This window comes from Hyaena hyaena, unplaced genomic scaffold (genome assembly GCF_003009895.1).
Source record: "Hyaena hyaena isolate Hyena2069 unplaced genomic scaffold, ASM300989v1 scaffold_527, whole genome shotgun sequence".
Classification (NCBI taxonomy): Eukaryota; Metazoa; Chordata; class Mammalia; order Carnivora; family Hyaenidae; genus Hyaena; species Hyaena hyaena.
This window is the reverse complement of record NW_024081159.1, coordinates 580,991-604,270: the sequence shown is the minus strand read 5'-3', so window position 1 is coordinate 604,270 and position 23,280 is coordinate 580,991.

The following is a 23,280-nucleotide window of genomic DNA, read 5'->3' as shown; positions in this document are numbered from 1 at the left end:
GAGGTACATATATATCTTACACACATACATATATTTTCATTATCCATTCATCAATTGATGGATCTTTAGGTTGTTTCCTCTTCTTAGCTATGATAATGCTGCATTGGATATGACAGCGCAAATATCATATATCTGATAAGGATCTAATACCCAAAATATACAAGGAATGCCTACAACTCAATAGCAAAAAAGCGAAGATGGGCAAAAGACTTCAGTAGACATTTCTCCAAAGAAGACATACAAATTGCCAACAGTTGTACATAAAGATGTCCAACATCACTAGTTATTAGAGAAATGCAAATCAAAACCACAATGAGATATCACCTCATACCTGTTGGGATGGTCTTTATTTAAAAAAAAAAAAAAAGTTAATAACAAGTGTTGGTGAGGATGCAGAGAAATTGAAAACGCTTAAACACTGGCAGTGGGAATATAAAATGGCACAGCCACTATAGACTGTAGTTTAAGAACTTAAAAATAGAACTACCATATGATCCAGCAATCCCACTCCTGGGTATTTATCCAAAATGAAATTTAAATCAGGGCCCCAAACAAGTGTCTGCCTCCCCAGTTCATTGCAACATCTCTTGGGCTTTTGTTGTTGTTTTTCCTTTATTTAGAAATTCTGCCCATGTAGACTTTACATTATATCAAGGGTAGTGAAGTGATTGATGACAGGATGGAAAAGGAAGGAATTCAGTCCAGGCACCTAGGCTTTAATTGTCACTTTAACACTTACCATCAATATGACCTCCTGTAGGTCACTTAAATTGCCTGGGTCTTGATTTCCTTTTCTCTCCGAGGATTATGATACCTTCTACCTTAAGTGCTGTTCTGAGGATTAAACGGGATAACTTGTATACAATTAGAATACCACCCAAAAGTTTGTTGTTGTAACATGAATGAACGAAACAAAATTCTGCCTATCCCTCCCCCTTTCACCAAATAGAAACAAATCCACTGTGGAATTTGAGTTGTCTAGTCTTCATCAATTCTGGATTATTCACTGGAAAAACTAATTTTTCCTGTCTCTTTTGCCACATAGACACACAAATATTTTACTCTTAAAATAATGGACAATAAAGTCTATGTGGGTATGTACATAATATATTAAGTTTTCTAGGGTGAACCTTTCCGAAACTGTGTACCATCCTTATGTAATAAATTTATTTTCAGACAAGAAAATTTAAAAAATATATATTTCTATGTTAAAAACATACCTGATAATTGCTATTGCTTATGCTTAGCCAGTAAGTCACAGGTTTCAGGACAGGAGACAAATCCTGGAAGTTGATACAGCTGTGAAAGGGAGCCCAAGTCCTCCTAGTCAGGGTGTCCAGCACGAACTTCCCATTGCAAGCACCTGGGAGGGGGTGATTTTGTCTCTCAAGGTGGTACCCCTTTATTTCACATTCAGCTTTCTGTAGTTCTCTTGTGTTACCCATTCTACCACACTGTTTTCTATAGCTCAAAATACCAAGTCAGTTCAGTGGTACAACAGTGCCTATTGGAATATGAAGACAACTTGCAGGGATGAACTGTATGCACCCAAAGCTAATTTCCGCACAAGGTCATATTATTTGGCTAGCTTGGTAGTTCGTTCCAAGTGTGTCCAGTTTTCCCATCACTCCTTTTAGTTCACAGTGCCTGCGGCATGCATATTAGAAACTCACATGGAAGAGGTTGTTTTTGTTCTTGTTGTTATTCCTAACCCTGTGTTCCATATCCTGGAGATGAACTTGATACATCTATTAGCACATCTTGATTCTGATGCCACCCACAGCTGTGTCCTTTCTGGTCCATGATAGGATAGACTCACAACAATACTTAAGATTTGGCGTTTGAACTTAATTTAGATTTAAATACTGGCTTTTTAATTTTTAGCTCTGTGACCTAGAGTAAGTTACTCACTAAACCTCAGGTTCCTCAAATGTAAAACGGTGATAATATTACAATGGCAAGATGCTTTTGTTAAATTTTATGTGAAGAGCCATGTAGAACATTTACACCAGTGGGACACACATGGAAATTCTTATTGTTTTCTTTCTTTCTGTGACATCCATTCTTTTTATTATTATTATTACTTAAAAGAAAAGCACACAGGTATTATGGAGAATATTACAGAATTCCCATTAAGTTTAAGAAAAACATGGGATATTTGAAAGAATTTTTACACATACTTTGGGCTTTTCTAGCCTATACTTTCAAGCTGCCACCTTTCATTTTTCTTTTCCTCTGCTCTTTCAGGGGAAATTTTTGAGAAGCACTATTTAGCAGTTGAGATTCACCTATTGCAAATGATAGAAACATCAGCTGCAACTGACATAAATGGAAAATGGGATTTAAAGGTTCACATTGCTAAAATATACAAGGGAAGAATTCAGATGTAGCTGAATCCCAGATTTTAATACCATATTGTAAGATTTTAATAAGCCTCTGTTATTAAAGATTTGATTTCATTCATTTTTTTTCTCTGATCTGGGTCAACTTATTTTCCTTCCCTCTGTCTCTCTCTCTCTCTCTCTCTCCTTTTTTCTCCTGAGTCTATGTTTTCACTAAGAAAGTCGTATAAGATCGTAGTAACTCTGATTCCCAAGAGTCGTCTTTTTCAAGTCTGATTTAAATCTAAACTTTATCCTGAAGGGTACTGCTTGTTTCATTTTCATCAAGCTAGCACTAACATAAAAGCACATGAGAATGTTGACGAAGACCTTTATCTGACAGTATAGTTGCTATAGTATTATGTGGCAAGCATAAGTCACAATCTCCAGTCTTCTTTATTTTTACATGTGTTTCTAAAACTTAGTACAGTGGTTGACATATAGTGGGCAGTCACAAAATGCCACGTATTTGATTTTATCCCCAAATTGTAATAATCTCTTTGATTAAGTTTAATCACACATTTTCAAAGGTAATTTTTTTAAATGATGACCTCTTAATTGTATGGTGTATAAATTAAAATATGGAATGTAAAAATACAGAGTTGTTTTTCTGTAAAGGAAACAGTAGTAAGTTTTTTAACTCTGCAGGTCCTATCATGTTATAACTAATCCTTGTAGTGGGAAAGCTGCAGCAGACAATACATAAGTGAATGGGTAATGCTGTATTCCAGTGGAACTTTATTTACAAAAACAGTCTGTAGGCTGATTTGGCCCAAGGGCCATACTTTGCTGACCACTGGTTCTGAAGGGAAGCTGAAGGTATGCAAGGTAAACTTACGTTTTCTAGAGGGACCCACCATTCAGGCTGTCACGTATTGACAGTTTCCCAGGATGAGGATGTTTGAAAAACAGGACGATCCTGGGAACACTGGAATGGGGTGGTCATTTAACAATGAAAACCTGCTAATATTCAATCAACACTCAAAGAAAAACAAAGCACTTGCTTTGATAATTCTGGATTATCTGGTGATCATATAACATGTAATTTTGAAACTAATTATAAAAGGCTATTTTTACTTTATTCATTATTTAAATTTAGATTTAAAATGAACATATGGCAGTAATTATCAATGTAAACTAAGATAAAAGCATATTACTCATAGGGAAAAAAGAATGCAACAATATAACAATATAAACTTTTTTCAATTTACATCGTATAGAAGTTCTTCACTTAATCTGTTTCACTAACACATATTTTATTCAAGCAATAAATGATGTCTTCCAGTAATAAAAATCCCAAATTAGACTTTTTTATAGGCAAGAAATTTGAAGAGGTTGCCAAATGTGCTTAGGAAAATCCCAGTGACTTCATGATTCATCATTTGTATTGAAAATTAGAAGGTGAGAAAACTGAGAGGAAAAAAAAAAACTCACTAATAAGGATTAAAAACAAATGATTCATTTCTTAAACTTTTTTCAGAGAAGCAAATTATAGCCAAATTATAGGCCTGACAAACCATAATTAAAGCATAAGAGGAATTATGGGGGATTGAGAGGTGAAGAAGGCCATGTTTCAACTTAAATATCAATTTCATTTAGCATCGTTAAAATTAGCTCTTTCCTGCTACAAATTCTTTTAGTTTCTGAAGTCACTATTTAATGAAAAGGGAAATGGAATATTAGAGCCTATCCATATAAATCAAATGGGATGAAGCACGGAGAGGAATTTATATATAGTTTTAACACAGACATGCATGGTATTTTTACCTGGAGATTAGAAGAGAGGTTTCAAGTCCAAGAATCAAGAGAACAAAGTGCACACATCTATCTTTTTCCCCTTTGCAGTTTGAGGGCCTCAAGAGAGTTTCTGAAATTATCATTGCTTTGAGCAGTGTTTCTCTTTGGGTAGTTTTAAAGTTTGGAGGAGAAAATGACACTGATTTCTGATTTTCAATCCAAGCATTCATACAGTGAAAACATAAATTAAAAGCTCAATTTATTAGAATACCTTGAGAAAGGATTTAGCTGAGTATTTAGCTGATTATTACTCAGGAGCATATTTTGTTTTTCTACCTTCCATTTTGTCTCATTTTGTATTAAAATGACGTAGGAGAACCATACTTTGCTCTCAGTAATCCAGTAATAACCACAAAAGAACCTTTAAACTGAACAGCCTTTTTATTTTCTATTATCGTATGTCACGAATCAATGCTCTGTACAAAATCTAGATGCTTTAGGTGTGCATTAAATGAGGGCAAGAGGGTTTGGTTTTTTGCTTTAGAATTTTAATTGCATTCATTTGTAATCTGGTAGAGGAAGTAAACAGCATACTAGTAACATTCATCAATGAGAATAGGGTAAAAAGTAATTTCAATGGAGTCTGGCTGCGTGAGCCTAATCAAATGAGGCCAGCAGTGTTAACGCTCTCTCTCATTCTCTAAGTAGTAACAGTTCATTCATGAAAAACTTTATAATCATTGTATTAGCCATCCTTGTCAGAGGTCTAGTAACTTTAATTGAAGGGTCTTTGACTGAGGAAGAAATGGAAGGAGAAAAATGTAAAGAGGGCACTTGTGGTCTGAATATGGTCTATGCACTTAGCATATCCCCTTTTTCCTGCTGGACAACATCCAAAAGCGACAAGAAGAATGGGAAACAAAAATGCAAACTCCATTTTCAGCAAAAGTAAGAGATAGCTCAAATCTCCAGAGCCCAAAATAGGTGTAAGGGCTGCCAAAAGCAGTGGAGACTGAGCAGAGCAGAGCAGGGGCTGTGTGGGAGGAAGTCAAGAGAAAAACGCCGTGGAGGGAATTTGCTAGCAGCAGGCAGGGTCCAGCTTCTGCAGACATCAGAAAGAGCAAAGTGACAGCTCTAAGACATGAAGGGTGTGGATCTAGATCCTTGTTAACGACATGGGATTTGGGTGCACTGGCTGGCAGGAGAAGCAACCCCGGACCTGACTTTATTTTGAGACACTGAAGGGAGAGATCTAAACACAGAATCACTCATGAGGCAGCCATATGTACAGGGAAGCAGTTTGGCTTGTGACAGCAGAGTTCAAGACAGTCTTTGCACTATCTTGCACCTGCCTATACTGTTGACTGGGGAGAGGTGATAGCTGCGTGAACTAATGCACAAAAGTGCTACAGCCTGTGACTCAGCTCTGGCAATTCTTCCACATCAGAAATGCCTGCAATCGTTGGCCCAGAAAAATGCATCTTTTCGATGATGAGTGCAACAAGAAAAACAAAAGTGAGAGACTACAAGAAAAAAAATGAAAACAGAAACAGTAAACAATAAATAACAAAGAATATTCACCTGAAAGGAGGCATAGCTTAGTCATTAATACAGTGGAGTCTGGAACCAGACTCCCTGTTTACAAATCTCTGAAGTAAGTTAATTCACATCTTAGTGCCTCACTGTCCTCAGTTTGTATAAAGGAGTCCAGGGTAACACATACTAAATGGAGTTACTAGGATGATTGAATGAGTGATATTTGTAAAATGCTTAGAATAGTGCCTTCAATGGAATAAATTGTATATAAATGTTATTTTTTAAAAGCAGTGCTATGAAACATGTGTAAACTTACTTTAATTAAAAAAAAAAAAACAATTTAATGGTGTAATGACCACTGTGAAGCAAGACCACAAAGTAGAAATACAAGAATTAAGGGAAATAAGGGAGATACTAGAAGGAAATTAAAAATGAGCTAGAATTGCTCAGGAAAGCATAGGAAAAAAAAAATCTCTAAAATTAAAGGCAACACTGGACAGATTGCAAGGGAGATTAGACACTGTCAAAAATGCAGTAGGTATACAAATTGTAGAAATTATTAAAATGACAAAAATAAAACAGAATTAAAAATTTTTTAATGTTTATTTTTGAGTGAGAACAAGAGCAAGAGCCGGTGAAGGGCAGAGAGCGACGGAGACACAGAATCTGAAGCAGGCTCCAAGCTCTGAGCTATCAGCACAGAGCCTGATGTGGCGATCAAACTCACAGGCCATGAGATTGTGACCCAAGCCAAAGTCGGACCCTTAACTGACTAAGCCACCCAGGTGCCCCAAAATAGAGAATTTATTTTTAATTTATTTTGATTTCCTATAGTCATGTGGGATATCAGGAGTATTAAGGTGATCTCATAAGTCAGGTGAAGTGAGATTACAGGCATGTGAGAGGCAAACTGAAAAAAAAAAAAAGTCTGAGTCTCATAGAAATTAATTAATGCACAGAATTAAGAATCTGAGGTCAATCCCATTGGAATCCCATGGCCAATGCTTTTAATGATTGTGAAACATAATATCATTTCTGCCTCACTGGCTTGTTGTAAGGATCAGACAAGAACAATTTTTCTATAGCATTTAAGGAATTATAAAATGTGGTACAAATACATGTTATTATAGACCTACTACATACCTGGTTTCACTGTTTAGAAAGAGAAGATATATGTCAGAGTAGGTACAGCTGATCGGAATGCAATTAAGTTTTTTCTCTTTCTGTCTTCTTGAACAGAGATAATTTCAGCTCAAAGCTATTCCCCAAGAGTCACAAACACATTCAAAGTCCATGCCTCTGACAATCTCCTGCCTGAGCTGCTCTACTCCTCAAACCTCCTAGTGTTTCTCAGTCATATTCACCTAATGAAACCTACTTCAAATGTCACCTCGCCTGGGAATCTTTTCTTAACCCCTCCAGAAACATAATGGTCAGGCTTTCTGTCTCTAACCTTATGTAATATGTGTCTTTTATCCTTCACTAGCCTATGTTCTCCTTTGAGCACAGGTACCAAGTCTGATTCTTCACTGAACAGCCAGACTAGCACAATGATTAACAATCTATTTGGCATTTGATAATGGCGGAACGGACAGGTGACTTTGCTTAAACTATTAGAGCACATACAGTTTCCTCATGATTATTTAGGTGGAAGGAAACATATGTTGATCCTCTAAATTTTAAGATGTATTTAAGAGATCAAGACTGCCAAGCATTTGTTAACCACTTCTATTCATGTTTCTAATTTCATCTTTGTTCATGTAGAATATAAAAAATGATAGACTGACATGTATTTGCTTTGTTGGGAAGAGAAGTTGAGTAAATTGATGACATATTCAGGGTTAGGATATGAGATGACAAGAAGAGAAGTCAGGTAGAAATGGAAAGATATTGGGGCACCTGGGTGGCCCAGTCAGTTAAGCATCTGACTTCGGCTCAGGTCAGGAGGTCGCTGTTCCTGAGTTCGACCCCTGTATTGGGCTCTCAGCTGTCAGCACAGAGCCCATTTCAGATCCTTTGTCTTCCTCTCTCTCTCAAAAATAAATAAACATAGGAAGGGAGGGAGGGAGGGAGGGAGGGAGGGAGGGAAAGAGGAAGCTACTTCAGACAGGATTTCAGGGCTCTGAGTTGGAGGAGGGCTGAGACCAGAGTAAAGGTGCTCTGACCATCATCAAGGCTCAGCAAAGCAAAGCTATTGGTACCCCGCAGGAGGCCTGGCTGTTCAGTCGGTGCTAAGGACTGTCTTGCATTCCACTGTCTCTGATAAAGAGGATGACTGATGGTATAGACTCCTATGGATCTAATCCAATCACCACTGAGGATTTTTACCAGAAGACAGATTACAGTTTACAGAACACTTAAGAGGCTGGTAACATGGTTTCTCAGGAAAAAATAGCATAAAAATAGTTGTGAAAAGAAACTGAATGTGAGAATAATTCCAGGAAACATGAAAGCTGAGTGAAAGATGCCAACACTGAAATTCATCATTTATCAGACTTTGTTCTTTGATCTTTAAACCTCAAATCCTCTATTCACTAAGACATTCCAGGAACACTTTAACCACAAATTCAAAATGTTTTGTCAGTATTTTCTTATGATATCTCATAAAAGCTCTCTTCGGGAAGGAGTATGATGCCCATTTTCCGGCTGCAGAGATACTAAGTGGAAGGGCCCAGGGAGGTGCCAGGAGTCCCCAGGATATCCCAGTTGGGGGTGTATTTACTTTAATTGTGACCGGCCAATTCTGAGAGGCTTTGGCAAACATGTGAACACTTTCTTTCTGAGCAGTGTGCTGACATTTTCAGTTCAGAAACTGGAGGAGTCTGATCAATCCGCAGCATTGCAGGTAGCCAGAATGAGTCTCTGAACTTTCTGTGGCCTGTGATAGAAAAGAAATGTGATGAGAATAGAATCATACAATGTAAGAAAAAAAAAAAGTTCTAACTCTCCTTGAAAGCCATCCTGAAGTATCTCCCCCAAAGATCCTCCCTCAGTCATGTATGGTCCTTCTTCCTTTTACTCTCCAGGGCATTTAGTTTCAGTGGACTTACAGTGACTTACTTAAACATTTATGTCTCTTATATTAGACTCATTGTAACTCTTATCTAAATAGATTGTATGTCTGCACCTAAATAGATTTGTATGTCTGCTGATATATTCACTTATCTGTGTGCTCTATATGGGACTTAGTAGAATATATTTTTTATATGGGAACTCCAAATATATTTTAGCTATATCATAGAATAAGCCTTAAAGGATTTGATCCATCAGTCAGAAAACAATTCCCCATTATGTCAACTCATAATAACTATTTCTTTTTAAAGAATTAATAAATTAAAAATTAAAATATTCTATAACTTGAATAAGTAAATATTCTATAGCTAATTGCATTACTTATTTAGCAAGTTTCATTACCTACTTATTGTGTGCCAGACAGTGGAGATACAATGGAGTACAATGAACAAAAGTCTTTAGCACTCATAGTGCTTAAAGGGTAAGGAGAATAAGCAAGTAAATAAATAAAATAAATTTGTACTATGATAAATGCTGTAAAAATAATAATAAAACATTATTATCAATGATAATATCATTGAAAGTGATCAGGTGAGTGGCTACTTAGATAAAATGCTTAGGAAAGACCTCTGTAAGGAGGTGCTATATGAGCTGAGATCTGAATGTAGAGGGTGCCTTGCAACCATTGGTGAGGAGCATTCTATGCTTAGAGATTAGCAAGTATAAAGGTCCTGAGGTAGAAAACAGCCTGTGCTCAAGATATAGAAAGAAATCAGTTGAGGACTGTTATTTTGCTTGGGGAAGTGTAATAGAAAATGATATTGGAAACAGAAGTAGAATTGAATTCGTGTGAAGTTTTATAGGCCATAATTAAAGTAGGTTTTCTAGTTGTAACATCAACCATATGGTTGTCTACATGAGATGTGAGTGCCATGTTCAGTAGCATCTGGATGGTTCCCAGTGACCAGGTCTCACCAGTGAAATATGAACAGAAGTGCTCTGTGTCACTTCCAGACCAAGGTAATAGAAGACTGTACCTCTTCCACCTTCTCTATTCCCTTTCTTTCTGGAAATAGAGGACTCTGATGCCCCAAGCATATCAGAGCTACATGATGAAATTAGGCTGGAAGAGAGCTTCTCATCAATTAGGAACACAGGCAGTGAACCCTTATATGAGCAATGAATAAACTTCTATTGTCTTGAACCATTGAAATGATTTGGTTTGTTATAACAAATTATATAATGCAACTAATACAGATATGATGTGACTTGCATTGACACATGATGACTCTGGCACTGTGGTCATAAACATAGGGCTCAAGCACAGAAGCAGGGAGGCCACTGAGCTTGCTGCAAGTGTCTTGATAGCAAGGATGCTTACTGGGTTTAGGAAGTGACATGAAGGTGGTGGAGGTCTGTGGACCAATTCAGGACATATTTTGAAATTAGACCCATCAGAAGCTACTGATGAGAGAAAAGGAAAGTAAGGAATGTATATCATCAGAGAAGTGTTTTATGATTTCCCCAACGAGGACTTATATCTGAATAGTTTTCATTTCCCACTCTTCAGTGGTATTACAGGGAGCAGTTTTGCTCTGGAAAGTTCTTATAAAGTTTTTATTGGTTTTACAGATATTTAATAATCTTGGAGGAATTACTGAAATTGAAATTAATTTGAAAACTGTTAACATAACCTGATCTTTTCAGTAATGACTTATGCCTTGACCCGAATACAATAAAATTACAGTCTTCTTTGGTTTTGAGAATGCACTTCTATTTGAGTAGCCTAAATTTACATTTATTTTCTTCAGTAACCACATCATAGAACTGCATCATCTTGAGCTAATGGTTAATACAATTTCCCAAATCTTTTTTTTTTTTTTCCCACTAAACTACTTGGGAATAAGTTCATCTGTAAGTAAGAAAAATCCACCTACATGTTTGTTTGCTCACTTCCTTGTTTTTACTTTTCCTTGAATAATTAGAAACCCAAAGGTAGTTACTCCAGGGTTGTTCCCAGGAGCAAAGCCTTGCCCAAAATTTATGATATCAGTGTTTTAGTTAGACATGTGCCTGTTCATTACATTGTAACTTGGAATGTCATAGGTGGGAAACACAAAACCTAACAGTATTTTAGCCATCATGCAATAAGGAGTATGAATTTTGAATAGGAAATTGGCTACAATAGTGTCATAAATGGTTCCCAGGCAGGAAAATAATGATGGAAGACAACGGGGAAAAGTGACATGTGCTAGTCTAGTCTATCCTTTTTTATCAGGAAAATAATATTTCTTTTTTTTTATTTTTTTAAATGTTTTATTTATTTCTGAGAGAGACAGATAGCGTGAGTAGGGGAGGGTCAGAGAGAGAGGGAGACACAGAATCTGAAGCTCTCAGCACAGAGCTCGACGTGGGGCTTGAACCCAGGAACTGCGGGATCATGACCTGAGCTGAAGTCAGACGCTTAACCAACTGAGCCACCCAGGCACCCCAGGAAAATAATATTTCTTGGAAGCTCCTCCCAGAAGTATTCCCATCATATCTCATGACCAAAAATGGATCTTATAGTCGCCTATTGTTGCAAGGGGGGATCTTGAATTGGAGGTGATGAATTATAATTGAGCACATAATCTTCCTGAACAAAATTGGTTCTAATTAATGTATTAATTAGTGTACAGCCTAGTGTGCTATAATATAAAGTTCCCAAACCATAGTGGCTTCACAGTCAGGGTTAAGTGGATATTCTAAGGCTGGTAGGTATCTCTTCTATCTTCTATGATGCCCCACTTGTAAGAAATAAAAGTGCACCCTACTTGCACCATCTCCCAGGCATCTGCAAAGGGAGAGGAGCCTAAAGGAGTACACATTTTTGGGCAAGGGAGGCTGGAAAATGTCGTGGCTAGCTAAGCATCCATATATCTAGCTTATACTCTTAATTTCAAAGGAGAAAATGGAGATCAAGCAGGGTAGGGGAAGTGCAACAAGAAATTTTACAAACACCTCTTTATTCGGATTCACAGGAATCCTTTAGTCAGCTACCTCTGACAAAATCATTCAGAAAACCAAAGCATACTACTTCTGTTGACACCTAGTTTATGGTTCTCCATCATATACAAATATAGGATTAATGAAGAAAGGATAGGTTCGTTCACTCCTTTATTTAATCATTGAACAAATGCTTACTGTACAGCAAATCCTCAGTTGGAACTAAGATCCAATGGGAGGAACTGTGCAAAAAAGATGAGCAGAAATAGTACAGGAGGGCACGAAAGGTCAAATACTCTCAGTGAAGGATAACACTTGTTTGATGAGCTATTATCACACAGGACAACACAAAGAGAAAAGGTTGGATGGTACGCTGAAACCAGATGCCAGCATTTAGAGCTGGAATTTATTTCTTTAAACAGTGCAAAGCGATGAAAATGTTGTAAGTAAGAGCACAACATTATCTGAAGTGTGTTTTTGGAAGATTACCCTGGCTGCACGGCAAGTATTCGCCGCTCGGTGGGAATGAAATTGAGCAGGGATTCATAGTATTGCGACAGTCCACATGGGAGATGATGAGGGATGTCACTTGGGAGGAAGAGAACAAATGAGGGAGAAGCAGATGTAGCAACTTGCTGTATGTAAGGAAACAAGAGAGAGGATGGAGTGCATCAGACCGGCTAATCTTTATGACTAGGGGCCTGGTGCTAAAATTAGCTGGAAGGTAGAAATGCAGAAAGAACACATGTGGGGGGAAATAGCTTAGCTTCAGACTTTAGTTCGAGATCTCATTCCCAGGAGGCAGGAGGAGATGCAGTAACTATGATATGTGACTAATAAAAATAAGCATTTTGTGCTTTGCAACAGTTTGTGCTATGGATATTCTCATATTTTTCTGGGAAACTCTCCCAACTCAACATTTGGCTGCAGTCATTATAAGCCCTTGAGAGTCATTCAGGAAATTCCATACACGTATGACTCTACTTTGAAAGTGCACACCCAGGAAAAGACCCAACGAGTTATGATGCATTTTGTAGAGTCAGGACTATACTATGCTAACAATAGACCTGCAGAAGCCTGGAGCCCTCTAGGGACTTGCTCTAGGAAACACCATATATGAGGCTAGATTCCATGGGTGATGCAGATTGAAAGGCTGACTTGAAACTTGCCCCCAGCTGGACAGGATAGAATGGAGGGCAGTTTTTTAGAAAGGAAGGAAGGGAGGGAGGGAGGGAGGGAGGAAGGGAGGGAGGGAGGGAGGAAGGAAGGAAGGAAGGAAGGAAGGAAGGAAGGAAGGAAGGAAGGAAGGAAGGAAGGAAGGGGGGAGGGAAGGAGGAGGGAGAGAGGGAGGAAAAAGAAAAGAACAGAAAGACTCAAGAATACTAAAAGAGCCCGCTGAGTCTCTAGGAACCCCGTGGATAGTTTTGTAATAATATGGCATCAAATGTCATAAGTTAAAGATGCACAAATCATCAATAATTGATCAGGAGTTCGTAGCCATTTGAAACTTAATCCAGGCAGGGGCACATGACTTATGCATAAAAGTATACTTTAATGGATGACTGATGTCAGGGAAGATTTTTCCTATAATCAAACTCTCTCTTCATTCCTGTGTATGAATACTATATCGTGGCCTAGGCCATACCCCTCCTTAGAGTCCCTAATCTATTTTTCTGCCCCCTCCACCTTTTCCTATTTCTTGCCAACTTGACATTTCCAAACTTCTGTTACTGCTGGAATCCTGTTTCAACTCACCCTGGGGCTCTTTTTGTCTGGTTTACTGCACTTGGAAGATCTTACTGAAATTGACCTCTGGCTATGGTCTGAAACTCTTCTATTAAGAACCACTCCCAAGGGGACCCCATCATGGCAGTGCCTCTTCAGCACTAGCCAAGTTGGAAGACAGGTGGAAATATGTCCTTGGAAGCTTGTGCACTCCAATTTTTAATATTTGTCACCTCTAAGTTTGAAACTAATCTCATCAATAAAGTATTAGAGTCATATCAGAGTTGTATTCATCACCAATAAGTCTGTGGGGTACCCTCAGTCTATCTTATTCAACAAATTTTATACTAAAGATCCAGGAATGGCGTTGGGCAATGAGATCACATTGATAAAAAGACACCAGGGGTGCCTGGGTGGATCAGTTGATTAAGTGTCCTGCCCTTGATTTGGGCTCAGGTCATGATTTCACAGTCATGAGATCAAGTCCTGTGCTGGACTCTGCACTGAGAGTGGAGCCTTCTTGGGATTCTCGGGCTCACTCTTTCTCTGCCCTTCCCCCACTTGTCTGCGCTCTCTCTCCAAATAAATAAGTAAACATTTAAAAAAAGACAGGAGCAGGGGCGCCTGGGTGGCTCATTCGGTTAAGCGTCCGACTTCAGCTCAGGTCATGATCTCACAGTTCGTGGGTTCGAGCCCCACGTCGGGCTCTGTGCTGACAGCCAGCTCAGAGCCTGGAGCCTGTTTCAGATTCTGTGCCTCCGTCTCTCTCTGATCCTCCTCTGCTCATACTGTCTCTATCTCTCTCTCAAAAAAAATTAAATTTTAAAAAAAAAAAAGACTACTAGAATCCATCAAATTAAACGAGTTAGAGTTAATCCAGGGGCATTTCCTTCAAGGGCCACAAAGAGCCCATCGACTTGTTGGAAGCCCCTCCACTGCCATAGTCTTGTTGCAGCTGCTGCACTGTCTCACTTGGGTTATTTCTGTCACCCACCCACTGGTCTTGCTGNCGGGCTCTGTGCTGACAGCCAGCTCAGAGCCTGGAGCCTGTTTCAGATTCTGTGTCTCCTTCTCTCTCTGACCCTCCCCTGCTCATGCTGTCTGTCTCTCTCAGAAATAAATAAAACATTAAAAAAAAAAAAAAGACAGGAGCAGCTTTCTGCAAAGTTGAGACAATATTGCCAGTTAAGACAATTTAAAAAATGTATTACAATATACAGTGTTCTATGATAGTTTGCACAGATAGTTTTTTCTCACCTAGCATGTTTCTGTATATACCCAGAGAGCCTCACTTACCCAGATAGGTAGCATCAGAACCAATAACAAAATCATAAGTACCAATAAATGAGCTATTTAGCTATAACTGATTGTGAAGACTTGATAAAAAACATCCAAGCATGATGCTTTCCATTAACTTTATTTATATTGAACGAATGTGTTTGCTGACAAAACATTCATTATACTATAACAATGGCAACAGTAATTTTCAGAATTTATCCAGGAAACTCTGGGGCGGGAAGGGGTGTCTCCGAACATATTTCAGGGGATCTTCAGGCTCAAACTATTTTCATAATTCTACTAAGACACTTTTTGGTATCTTCACTCTCCTTCTCTCATTGGTGTTGAGAGAATTTTCTCAGAGGTTACATGAGACATGATATTACAGATTGAAAGCAGAAAGTATGAGGCATTGTCTATTCGCTATACATAAAAGACATTTTTCAAAAATGTAAAACAATATCACTATATTTTCTCATGACATTTTCGCTTTATAAAATGTTATTTTCCTAGAAATACAGTGTTGAATTGAACAGGTAATGTATTTTTTAATGAATTAATAAACAAAATGTTTTAATGTTTTTCCTTGCTTTAACACCTAATAGGTTAAATATTGATAGATATGTCATATAATCAAAAATGCTTTGGGCTTCTCAATAATTTTTAAGCACATACAAGGGCTGTGATAACAGTTTCAGAACTGCTGCCCTAAATTGGTTAATGGTTATCAGAAATATATGGAACGACTTCTGCTTTTTCAACAAAGAAAAGATGAGAGTCAGAAAGTTTCAAATAGAAAATAAAAATATGTTATAGAATTTCACATAACATGACTGAATAAGGAAAGCATTGTTTTCACATGAGGGAAGGAGAGAGGATACAATTACATTTGTCAATCTGGAAGAGCTTCAAGGAGGAGGTGAGGACTGGATCCATTTGACCCTTAGAAAATCAATAACTATATATTTTAGTTCATATCTACTTCTTTGGGAATGACATAATTTGAGAAGATTCCAAAATAGAAAGTCAGAAACAAACAGATATTTCAATAGTCAAAGAGCAAGTTGGGGCACCTGTATGGCTCAGTCAGTTAAGTGTCCAACTTCGGCTCAGGTCATGATTTCACATGGGTTCGAGTCCCGTGTCGGGCTCTGTGCTGACAGCCAGCTCAGAGCCGGGAGCCTGTTTCAGATTCTGTGTCTCCCTCTCTCTCTGACCCTCCCCTGCTCACGCTGTCTCTCTATCTCTCTCAGAAATAAATAAAAACATTTAAAAAATTTAAAAAAAAATAGTCAAAGTAAGATGTCAATACTGACTCCCCAGGCAAGACCCCAGTGAGATGCCTTTGATCTGAACAGTAACTCTATTGTAATTAACACAAATGCTGCATATATTCCTTTCTCAATTTGTGGGCACAGATCTCATGAAGCCAAGGGACTTCAGTGCATGTGGCGAAGGAGTGTCAGCCTGGAGTAAATCATATACCGATCAAAACCTACTTTTTACAAAGGGCTCAATAATTTTTTAAAAATATTATATCACTTTTCAATTTTATATTTCAAATAAAAATTTTACTCTCACATGTCTGCCAGAGTCCTGCTCCAGCCGGTCCATGGGTCCCTTAAGGATGGACAGTGTCCTTGAGAAAGTGATGAGAGATCCCTGAGATCCTTTCTGATCACCGGGCAGGCATCTCTCCTTAGTCTGGGTTCTCAACTTTTTTTATATGTGAAGGTACAGAGAACAAGAAAAGTGGCATTTGCCTTAGTAGATGATGTTTACAATGTTTCCAACATAGCTTTGAGAAAAACCTTTTACCAAGAAACAAACAGAATTGTATACATAAAGTTTAGTCTTTTATGAGTAAGGGTCATTAACACACGTCTGCAATAAGAAATGTAGTGGGGCACCTGGTTGGCTCAGTCAATTGAGTGTCCAACTTCGGCTTAGGTTATGATCTCACAGTTCATGCGTTTGATCCCTGATTCGGGCTCTGTGCTGATGACTTGGAGCCTGGAGCCTGCTTCGGATCCTGTGTCTCCCTTTCTCTCTGCCTCTCCCCTCCCCTGCTCTTACTCTGTCTCTCTCACTCTCAAAAATAAATAAAATATTTAAAAAAGAAACGTTACAAATTCTTTTGTAATAAGGCCAAATATTGACAGCATTCAGGGAAATGCTATACGCATTAACTCCACATTTGGTCCCAAGAAATCAGTAAAAAAATCTTGCTCTTACATGAGACAGAAATTTCCTGTAAAAACAAGAACTATTTTAATGTCTGAATAATGAAAGTTTATATTAAATGTTTTACAGTTTAAAAGGCACTTTAAATTTATAGGAAAACTTGTACACCAGTATTAATAGCAGGTATATTTGCAATAGCCAAAGCCAGGAAATAATCCAAATGTCCATCAACAAGGGAATAGATGAAATCCACATCCATACAATGGAACTCAACTCAGCAATAGAAAAGAATGATTGAGGCACCTGGGTGGCTCAGTTGGTTAAGCATCCAGCTTCGGCTCAGGTCATGATCTCATGGTTTGTGGGTTCAAGCCCCGCGTCGGGCTCTGGGCTGACAGCTCAGAGTCTGGAGCCTGCATCAGATTCTATATCTCCCTCTCTCTCTGACCCTCCTCTGCTCATGCTCTCTCTCTCTCTCTCAGAAATAAATAAAAAACATTAAAAAAAGATTTTTTAAAAAAAGAAAGGAATGACTCACTGTTACAACAAATGAACACATCTCAGAATTGTCGAGCTGCTTGAAAGAAGCCAAAGCCAAAGGATACAAGCTGTAAGATTTCATTTATGTAAAATACTGGAAAATACAGAACTAATCAATGGTGTCAGAAAACAGATGAGAGGTCTCGGAGTAGGGAGGGGAGGGTTCAGGAGGAGGAGGAGCAGGAGGAATGGACTGCAAAAGGGTACAAAGATTCTTCTAGAGTGATGAAAACATTCTGTAATTTGCTTGTGGCAATGGTTTCACAGGTACATACCCTGTCAAAACTTCTCACGTTGTACACTTTATTGGATTCTGTTTATTGGACATAAAATCATGCCTCAATAAAGTTGATTCTTACAATGTGCTGTAACATAAATAACCTAATCCCATCATCTCAAGGACCCTGTGACACAGTAGAGAAAATTGCGATCTCATTTTGTGGATGAGGAAATGAGCTCAAGACATGCAGTGACTTTCCCAGAGCCATAAACTCTCAGAGTTTGAGAGGGACGAGGTATGGATTTTCAAACTTTTTCCTGTGATTTTGTTTGGTCAAGTGCAATATTCTGCCGATCCCTGTTATATAGAACAATAAATGTCGGGATGCTGTGATTGGAGCAGAGAAGGGTGTGAGCATGGAAGGTGTGGGGGTTGGCGGTGCAGGGCAAAGATAACTCCACAGGATCCTAGGGCTCTGACACAGCTTGACAACCCAAAAGTGATGCCACAAACCTGGATGCTGAACACTGAAAATCTTGCTTCAGACACTGTCTGCTCCGTCACTTACTAGCTGCGCGTTCATGTTTGCACATGAGATTGACTATATTCACAGAATTAGTTACACAGAATTTTTCAGTGCTTATGCCCCTTAATGTTTCAAATAGTTTATCTGTTATATTTTAGGTTTCTGTTAATTTGCTTATTAATCATGCAAGAATATCTAGGTGTCTGATATTTTGAATACTCTCAAGAGTGCAAAGGATGAAGAAGATCCCATGCAGTAATGTTCCACAAAATGAATTACCTAGGAGAATTCATGAACATTGGGCCAGTGGTGTTATATTTGCGTGAGGAGGGAAAAGACTAAGCAAAACCTGAGCCTTATCTTTGACTCCAATCTCTCTCAGATCTAGTAGGTCACTGCAACAGACTCACCCAACCGAATCTCACTTGAATAACATCCCTTCACCTCGTGGTCACCACTATAATTTAGAACCAACATCCTTCTCCTCTGTGATAGCAAAGGTCCAGTTTTAAGCCCCATCGATCTACTCCACACACTGAAGCTGAATTCATTATAAAAGTGCAGTCAATCCCTGCCATTCCTCTATATAAAGTCCTCATGGCTCCCCATTTCCTTTAGGAAAATGTCCAAATGCCTTCTTAGGGTTTCCAGGGTCCTAATGAACTGGATTCTACTTCTCTCTCAGCAGCATCTTCTACCGCATGAAACCCTAAACTCTATCCTCAGCTAAATAAAAGTTTTCCAGTTTCTCAAACACATGACTGCTGGGCTTTCAGACATGCCTCACTCATTCTCCCAGAACACCCTCCCTCTCTCATTTTCTTTTAATGCCCATCCATGCCTCATTTTAACTCTCGCTTCTGGAAGCCCTCTTTCACATCTTTCACCTTGGTCAGATACCCTTTCTAGGGCTGAGTTTACTTATCAGAGTGGTTATCACAGTATTATAGTGAACTAGTTGTGTGCATATTATCTTAAGATCATAAACTCCTGGACACACAAATATCTTGCTTCTCCACCATTTTCTCTCTGCTATCTAGCATGGTGCCTGGCACAGAGTAAAAACTCAAGAAATATTTTTAAGGGGCACCTGGGTGGCTCAGTCGGTTAAGCGTCTGACTTCGGCTCAGGTCATGATCTCACGGTTCGTGGGTTCGAGCCCCATGTCAGGCTCTGTGCTGACAGCTAGCTCAGAGCCTGGAGCTTGCTTCAGATTCTATATCTCCGTCTCTCTGACCCTCCCCTGCTCATGCTGTCTTTCTCTCTCAGAAATAAATAAAACGTTAAAAAAAATTTTTTTAAAGAAATATTTCTTGAATGCATTGACTGAATTAGTCATCTTAAAAAAAGGCTAGGGTGCACGGCCCTGGACTGCTGGGTGGCACCAGATTAAGATAACATTGGCTGCATATGGGACACATTGTTTTCTTGCAAAATTAAGGTAACAGAAAGTGAGTGTGGATTCATGACTCAACATCTCTTCTGGCTGAATATTATGTGAAATAGTTGAATTCAGTTGAAAACTCAGCTCTGTAGGAAGAATATACAGAAACACTATCATTTTCCAAGATATTATTCTTTCCTTGGCCCGAAGGATCTACTAGTATTTTAATCCATAAAGCACTTCCATGATTAGGCTTAAGGTTTGCTGTGGATGTAAGGGCCTTTCCAATGATACTAATGCATCAAGGTTAAAGAGGAAAAATACTGGTAAGCTTTAAGCATGTTAGGATAATTAGGCCGAACATGGGTAAATTGCTTTCAGATGAAAGGCTCTAAGCAATTGTTAAATTATAAACATTGAAAAAAAACCTCTGCATCCAATCTAGAGAAGAAAAGGTTTCCATTTGTACAGCAAATTAGATTCAGGTATTTCTGTAGGTCAGCAGTTTTTTTTTTTTTTTTTTTTTTTTTGGTAAGGCCAAGGAAGTTCTTTTGGCGCTTGCTGCCTCTGACTAAGAGATGGAAGGGACCTGGGAACTGCGGAAGCCTTTTTGCCTTGCACTTGTCCCACAGCAATTACATTGGAAGGGGTCCTAGACTTGTGGGGTGTGGGATGTGGGATAAATTTGGAGAAAGACCACAATATGTAAACAAAACCTGCCAGTTTTCCAAAATACCTAACCACAAGACTTCACATTTTGGCAGCTTAGAAAGAGTCAAATGTGCTTTATTCTGACAACAAGTTTTATTCTCAGCAGGGAGAGTTATGAATCCCAGTTAAAGCAAGCAACCACCAATAACCAACGTTAGAGGAATTTTAAAATATTGCCTGTGTAGTAAAACTTAGCAAGCACATGTTCAGAGACAATATTCATCAAGAAACCAATGGCATCAATGGGATCTTTGAAGTGTACGTGTGTTTTCAAAATCCTTTTGATTAAGAAATCCTACAGAAGGAGAGTTATTTCTGAAGACAGATTAATAGTGTCACACTGCTCACTTTGTGTTAATGAAATCTTCTAACTTGCAGCACCTTCAACTGTGTTTGAATCTTAGATAAGATTTTATTATGATCTTTCAGTTTCAGTGTCCAAAAGGTGCTATATTTTATATTATTGTGATTTGACTTTGACTAATTAGCACACTCTTTAAAGCAATCAGAAGCTCAACGGTTAGATGATCCATCTCAAAGCATTGTTGCATTTTCCCAGAATTGCAGTGTTGCAGTTGGTCAGACAAAACAGCTGCTTCAAATCCCAAATAGCTCTAAACATGTACCATATCCATTGCCTACTCATAATCATGCCCAAGGGTGCTGTTCATCTTCCCCGCCTTCTAGAGGGAAATGGTCTGTAGACTCTCTCCCTCAGCCAGGGATAAGCTCCCTCTCCAGAGCCAGGTCTTAACAAGTTTGAAGAGTGAAGGAAAGGTAAACAGCTTAGTTGCTTTTAAGAACGCTGATGACATTGCTTTGATCTGTTTCCAGAGAAGAGGGGAGGCATGGACTAAATGGTCTGTGGTACCTGTGCTAAAGTCTGAGGATCCGAAGTAGGGGTGGGGAGTGGGCTTGGGAAACACCATGAAATAAGTGGAAGATGGGAGCATTTCCAGGTACTGTCTCAGATGACAGTTAGGAACTGTAGATTAGGACTAAGTAGTTCCTTTTATTTAAATTTTAAACATTTATTTTTCTTTAAAATAAAGATTCCTTGGATTCCCCTAAAGTTGTGATTTTATTAACTGGATTGGTTTTTTGTTTGTTTGTTTCTCAAGGTTCACATTTTTTTTAACGTTTCAAGTTTTTATTTAAAGTCTAGTTAGTTGACATATAGTGTATCTTTAGTTTCAGGAGTAGAATTTAGTGATTTGTCACTGACATGTAGCACCCAGTGCTCAGCACAACAAATGTCCCCATTTGATACCCATCACTCATTTAGCCCATCCCCACCCCAACCTCCCCTCCAGGAACTCAGTTGTGTTCTCCATAATTAAGAGTTTCTTTTATAGTTTGCCTCCCTTTCTTTTTTTTCTTTCCCCTATGTTCATCTGTTTTGTTTCTTAAATTCCACATATAAGTGAAATCATATATTTGTCCTCTGACTTATTTCACTTAGAATAAGACACTCTAGCTCTATCCATATCATTGCAAATGGCAAGATTTAATTCTTTTGGATGGCTGAGTAATATTCCTGTGTGTGTGTGTGTGTGAGAGAGAGAGAGAGAGAGAGAGAGAGACATCTTCTTTATCCACTCATCAGTTGATGTATATTTGGGCTCTTTCCATAATTTGGCTATTGTTGATAGCGCTGCTATAAACATCAGGGTGCACATGCCCTTCAAATCAGTATTTTGTTATCCTTTGGATAAATACCTAGTAGTGCAATTGCTGGGTCATAGGGTGATTCTATTTTTAACTTTCTCAGGAATCCCCATACTGCCGTTTAGAGTGACTGCAGCAGTTTGCATTACCACCAACAGTGTAAGAGGGTTGCCTTTTCTCTACATCCTCTCCATCACTATTGTTTCCTGTGTTGTTAATGTTAGGCATCTGACAGGTGGGAGATGGTATCTCATCGTGGTTTTGATTTGTATTTCCCTGATGCTGAGTAATGTTGAGCATCTTTTCATGTGTCTGTTAGCCATCTGCATGTCTTCTTCGGAAAAATGTCTATTCATGTCTTAGGAACTTTGGATTAGGACCAGGTAGTTTAGATTTATTAAAATCCTATAGTCATTTAGAAATAAAATGCTTTTTAAAAAAGGCACATTCATGCATCTATTTTCCCATTCATCTAAGATATATTTGTAGAGTATTTATTCTTTCCTTGTCTAGTACTAAACTCTGCATGGTACTGAGGATGTGACAGTGAATGAAAATGAGACAGTCTCTACCCTCATGGAACTTCCTGTCTGGCAAATGGATACCCCAAAGAGCTGGAAGGGAAAGAGAGGGCTTTGTTCCCACCTTCGCACTGTAGAAGTTAATAAAAGATAGTCCTTCCTTTCCCATCTCCCAGCAGCCAGGACCAGACATGCTCTCTCCTAGGAATGTGAGCGCTGAAGACACATGACAGTGGCTCAGAAACAATCCAAAATTCATCAAGAATTCATCAAGCAGCGTTCTGAATCAGCAGCATAGCAGCAGTCTCAGTGGTGGGGTCCTGAGCACAGAGGAACCCTGGTGTGATCTGGCTCAGCATTTAGCTGCGCTGCCTCAGGCTTCTACCAATTTCCTTTCCCTGGTTTACCTGTGATCTCATCTATCTGTCTCCTATACATTTTCGCACTCCTGTTGAACAGAGTTCCTGTCTGATGTTTGCCACAAAGAATAGCAACTGGCTGAAGGGGACACGTTCAACAATTAGAGCTGGCATTATCAGTTAATTATAATCACAGTTAAGTGTTATGAAGAAAAGGTATATTTTCTTTTGGGGTATAAAGCAAAGAAGATATTTGGGAGCCTTGAGACTCAGGCCATATCTAGACTGGAGAAAAAGTTTCCCAAAGACCCAACAGAATGCTAGTTACTGGAGAGGAAAGTATACTGAATCCTGGACCCAAGGCGAGGGGAAAAAATACTGTACTGGAGTCTAATACGAGTCTGTGAAAATAAACAATAGGAAGACCTCTATAGGGTTTTGACATTCCCTTTAGGGTCACCTTCGCTATTCATAAACAGGAACTCAAGAAATGCCTCATAAAAGATTTATATT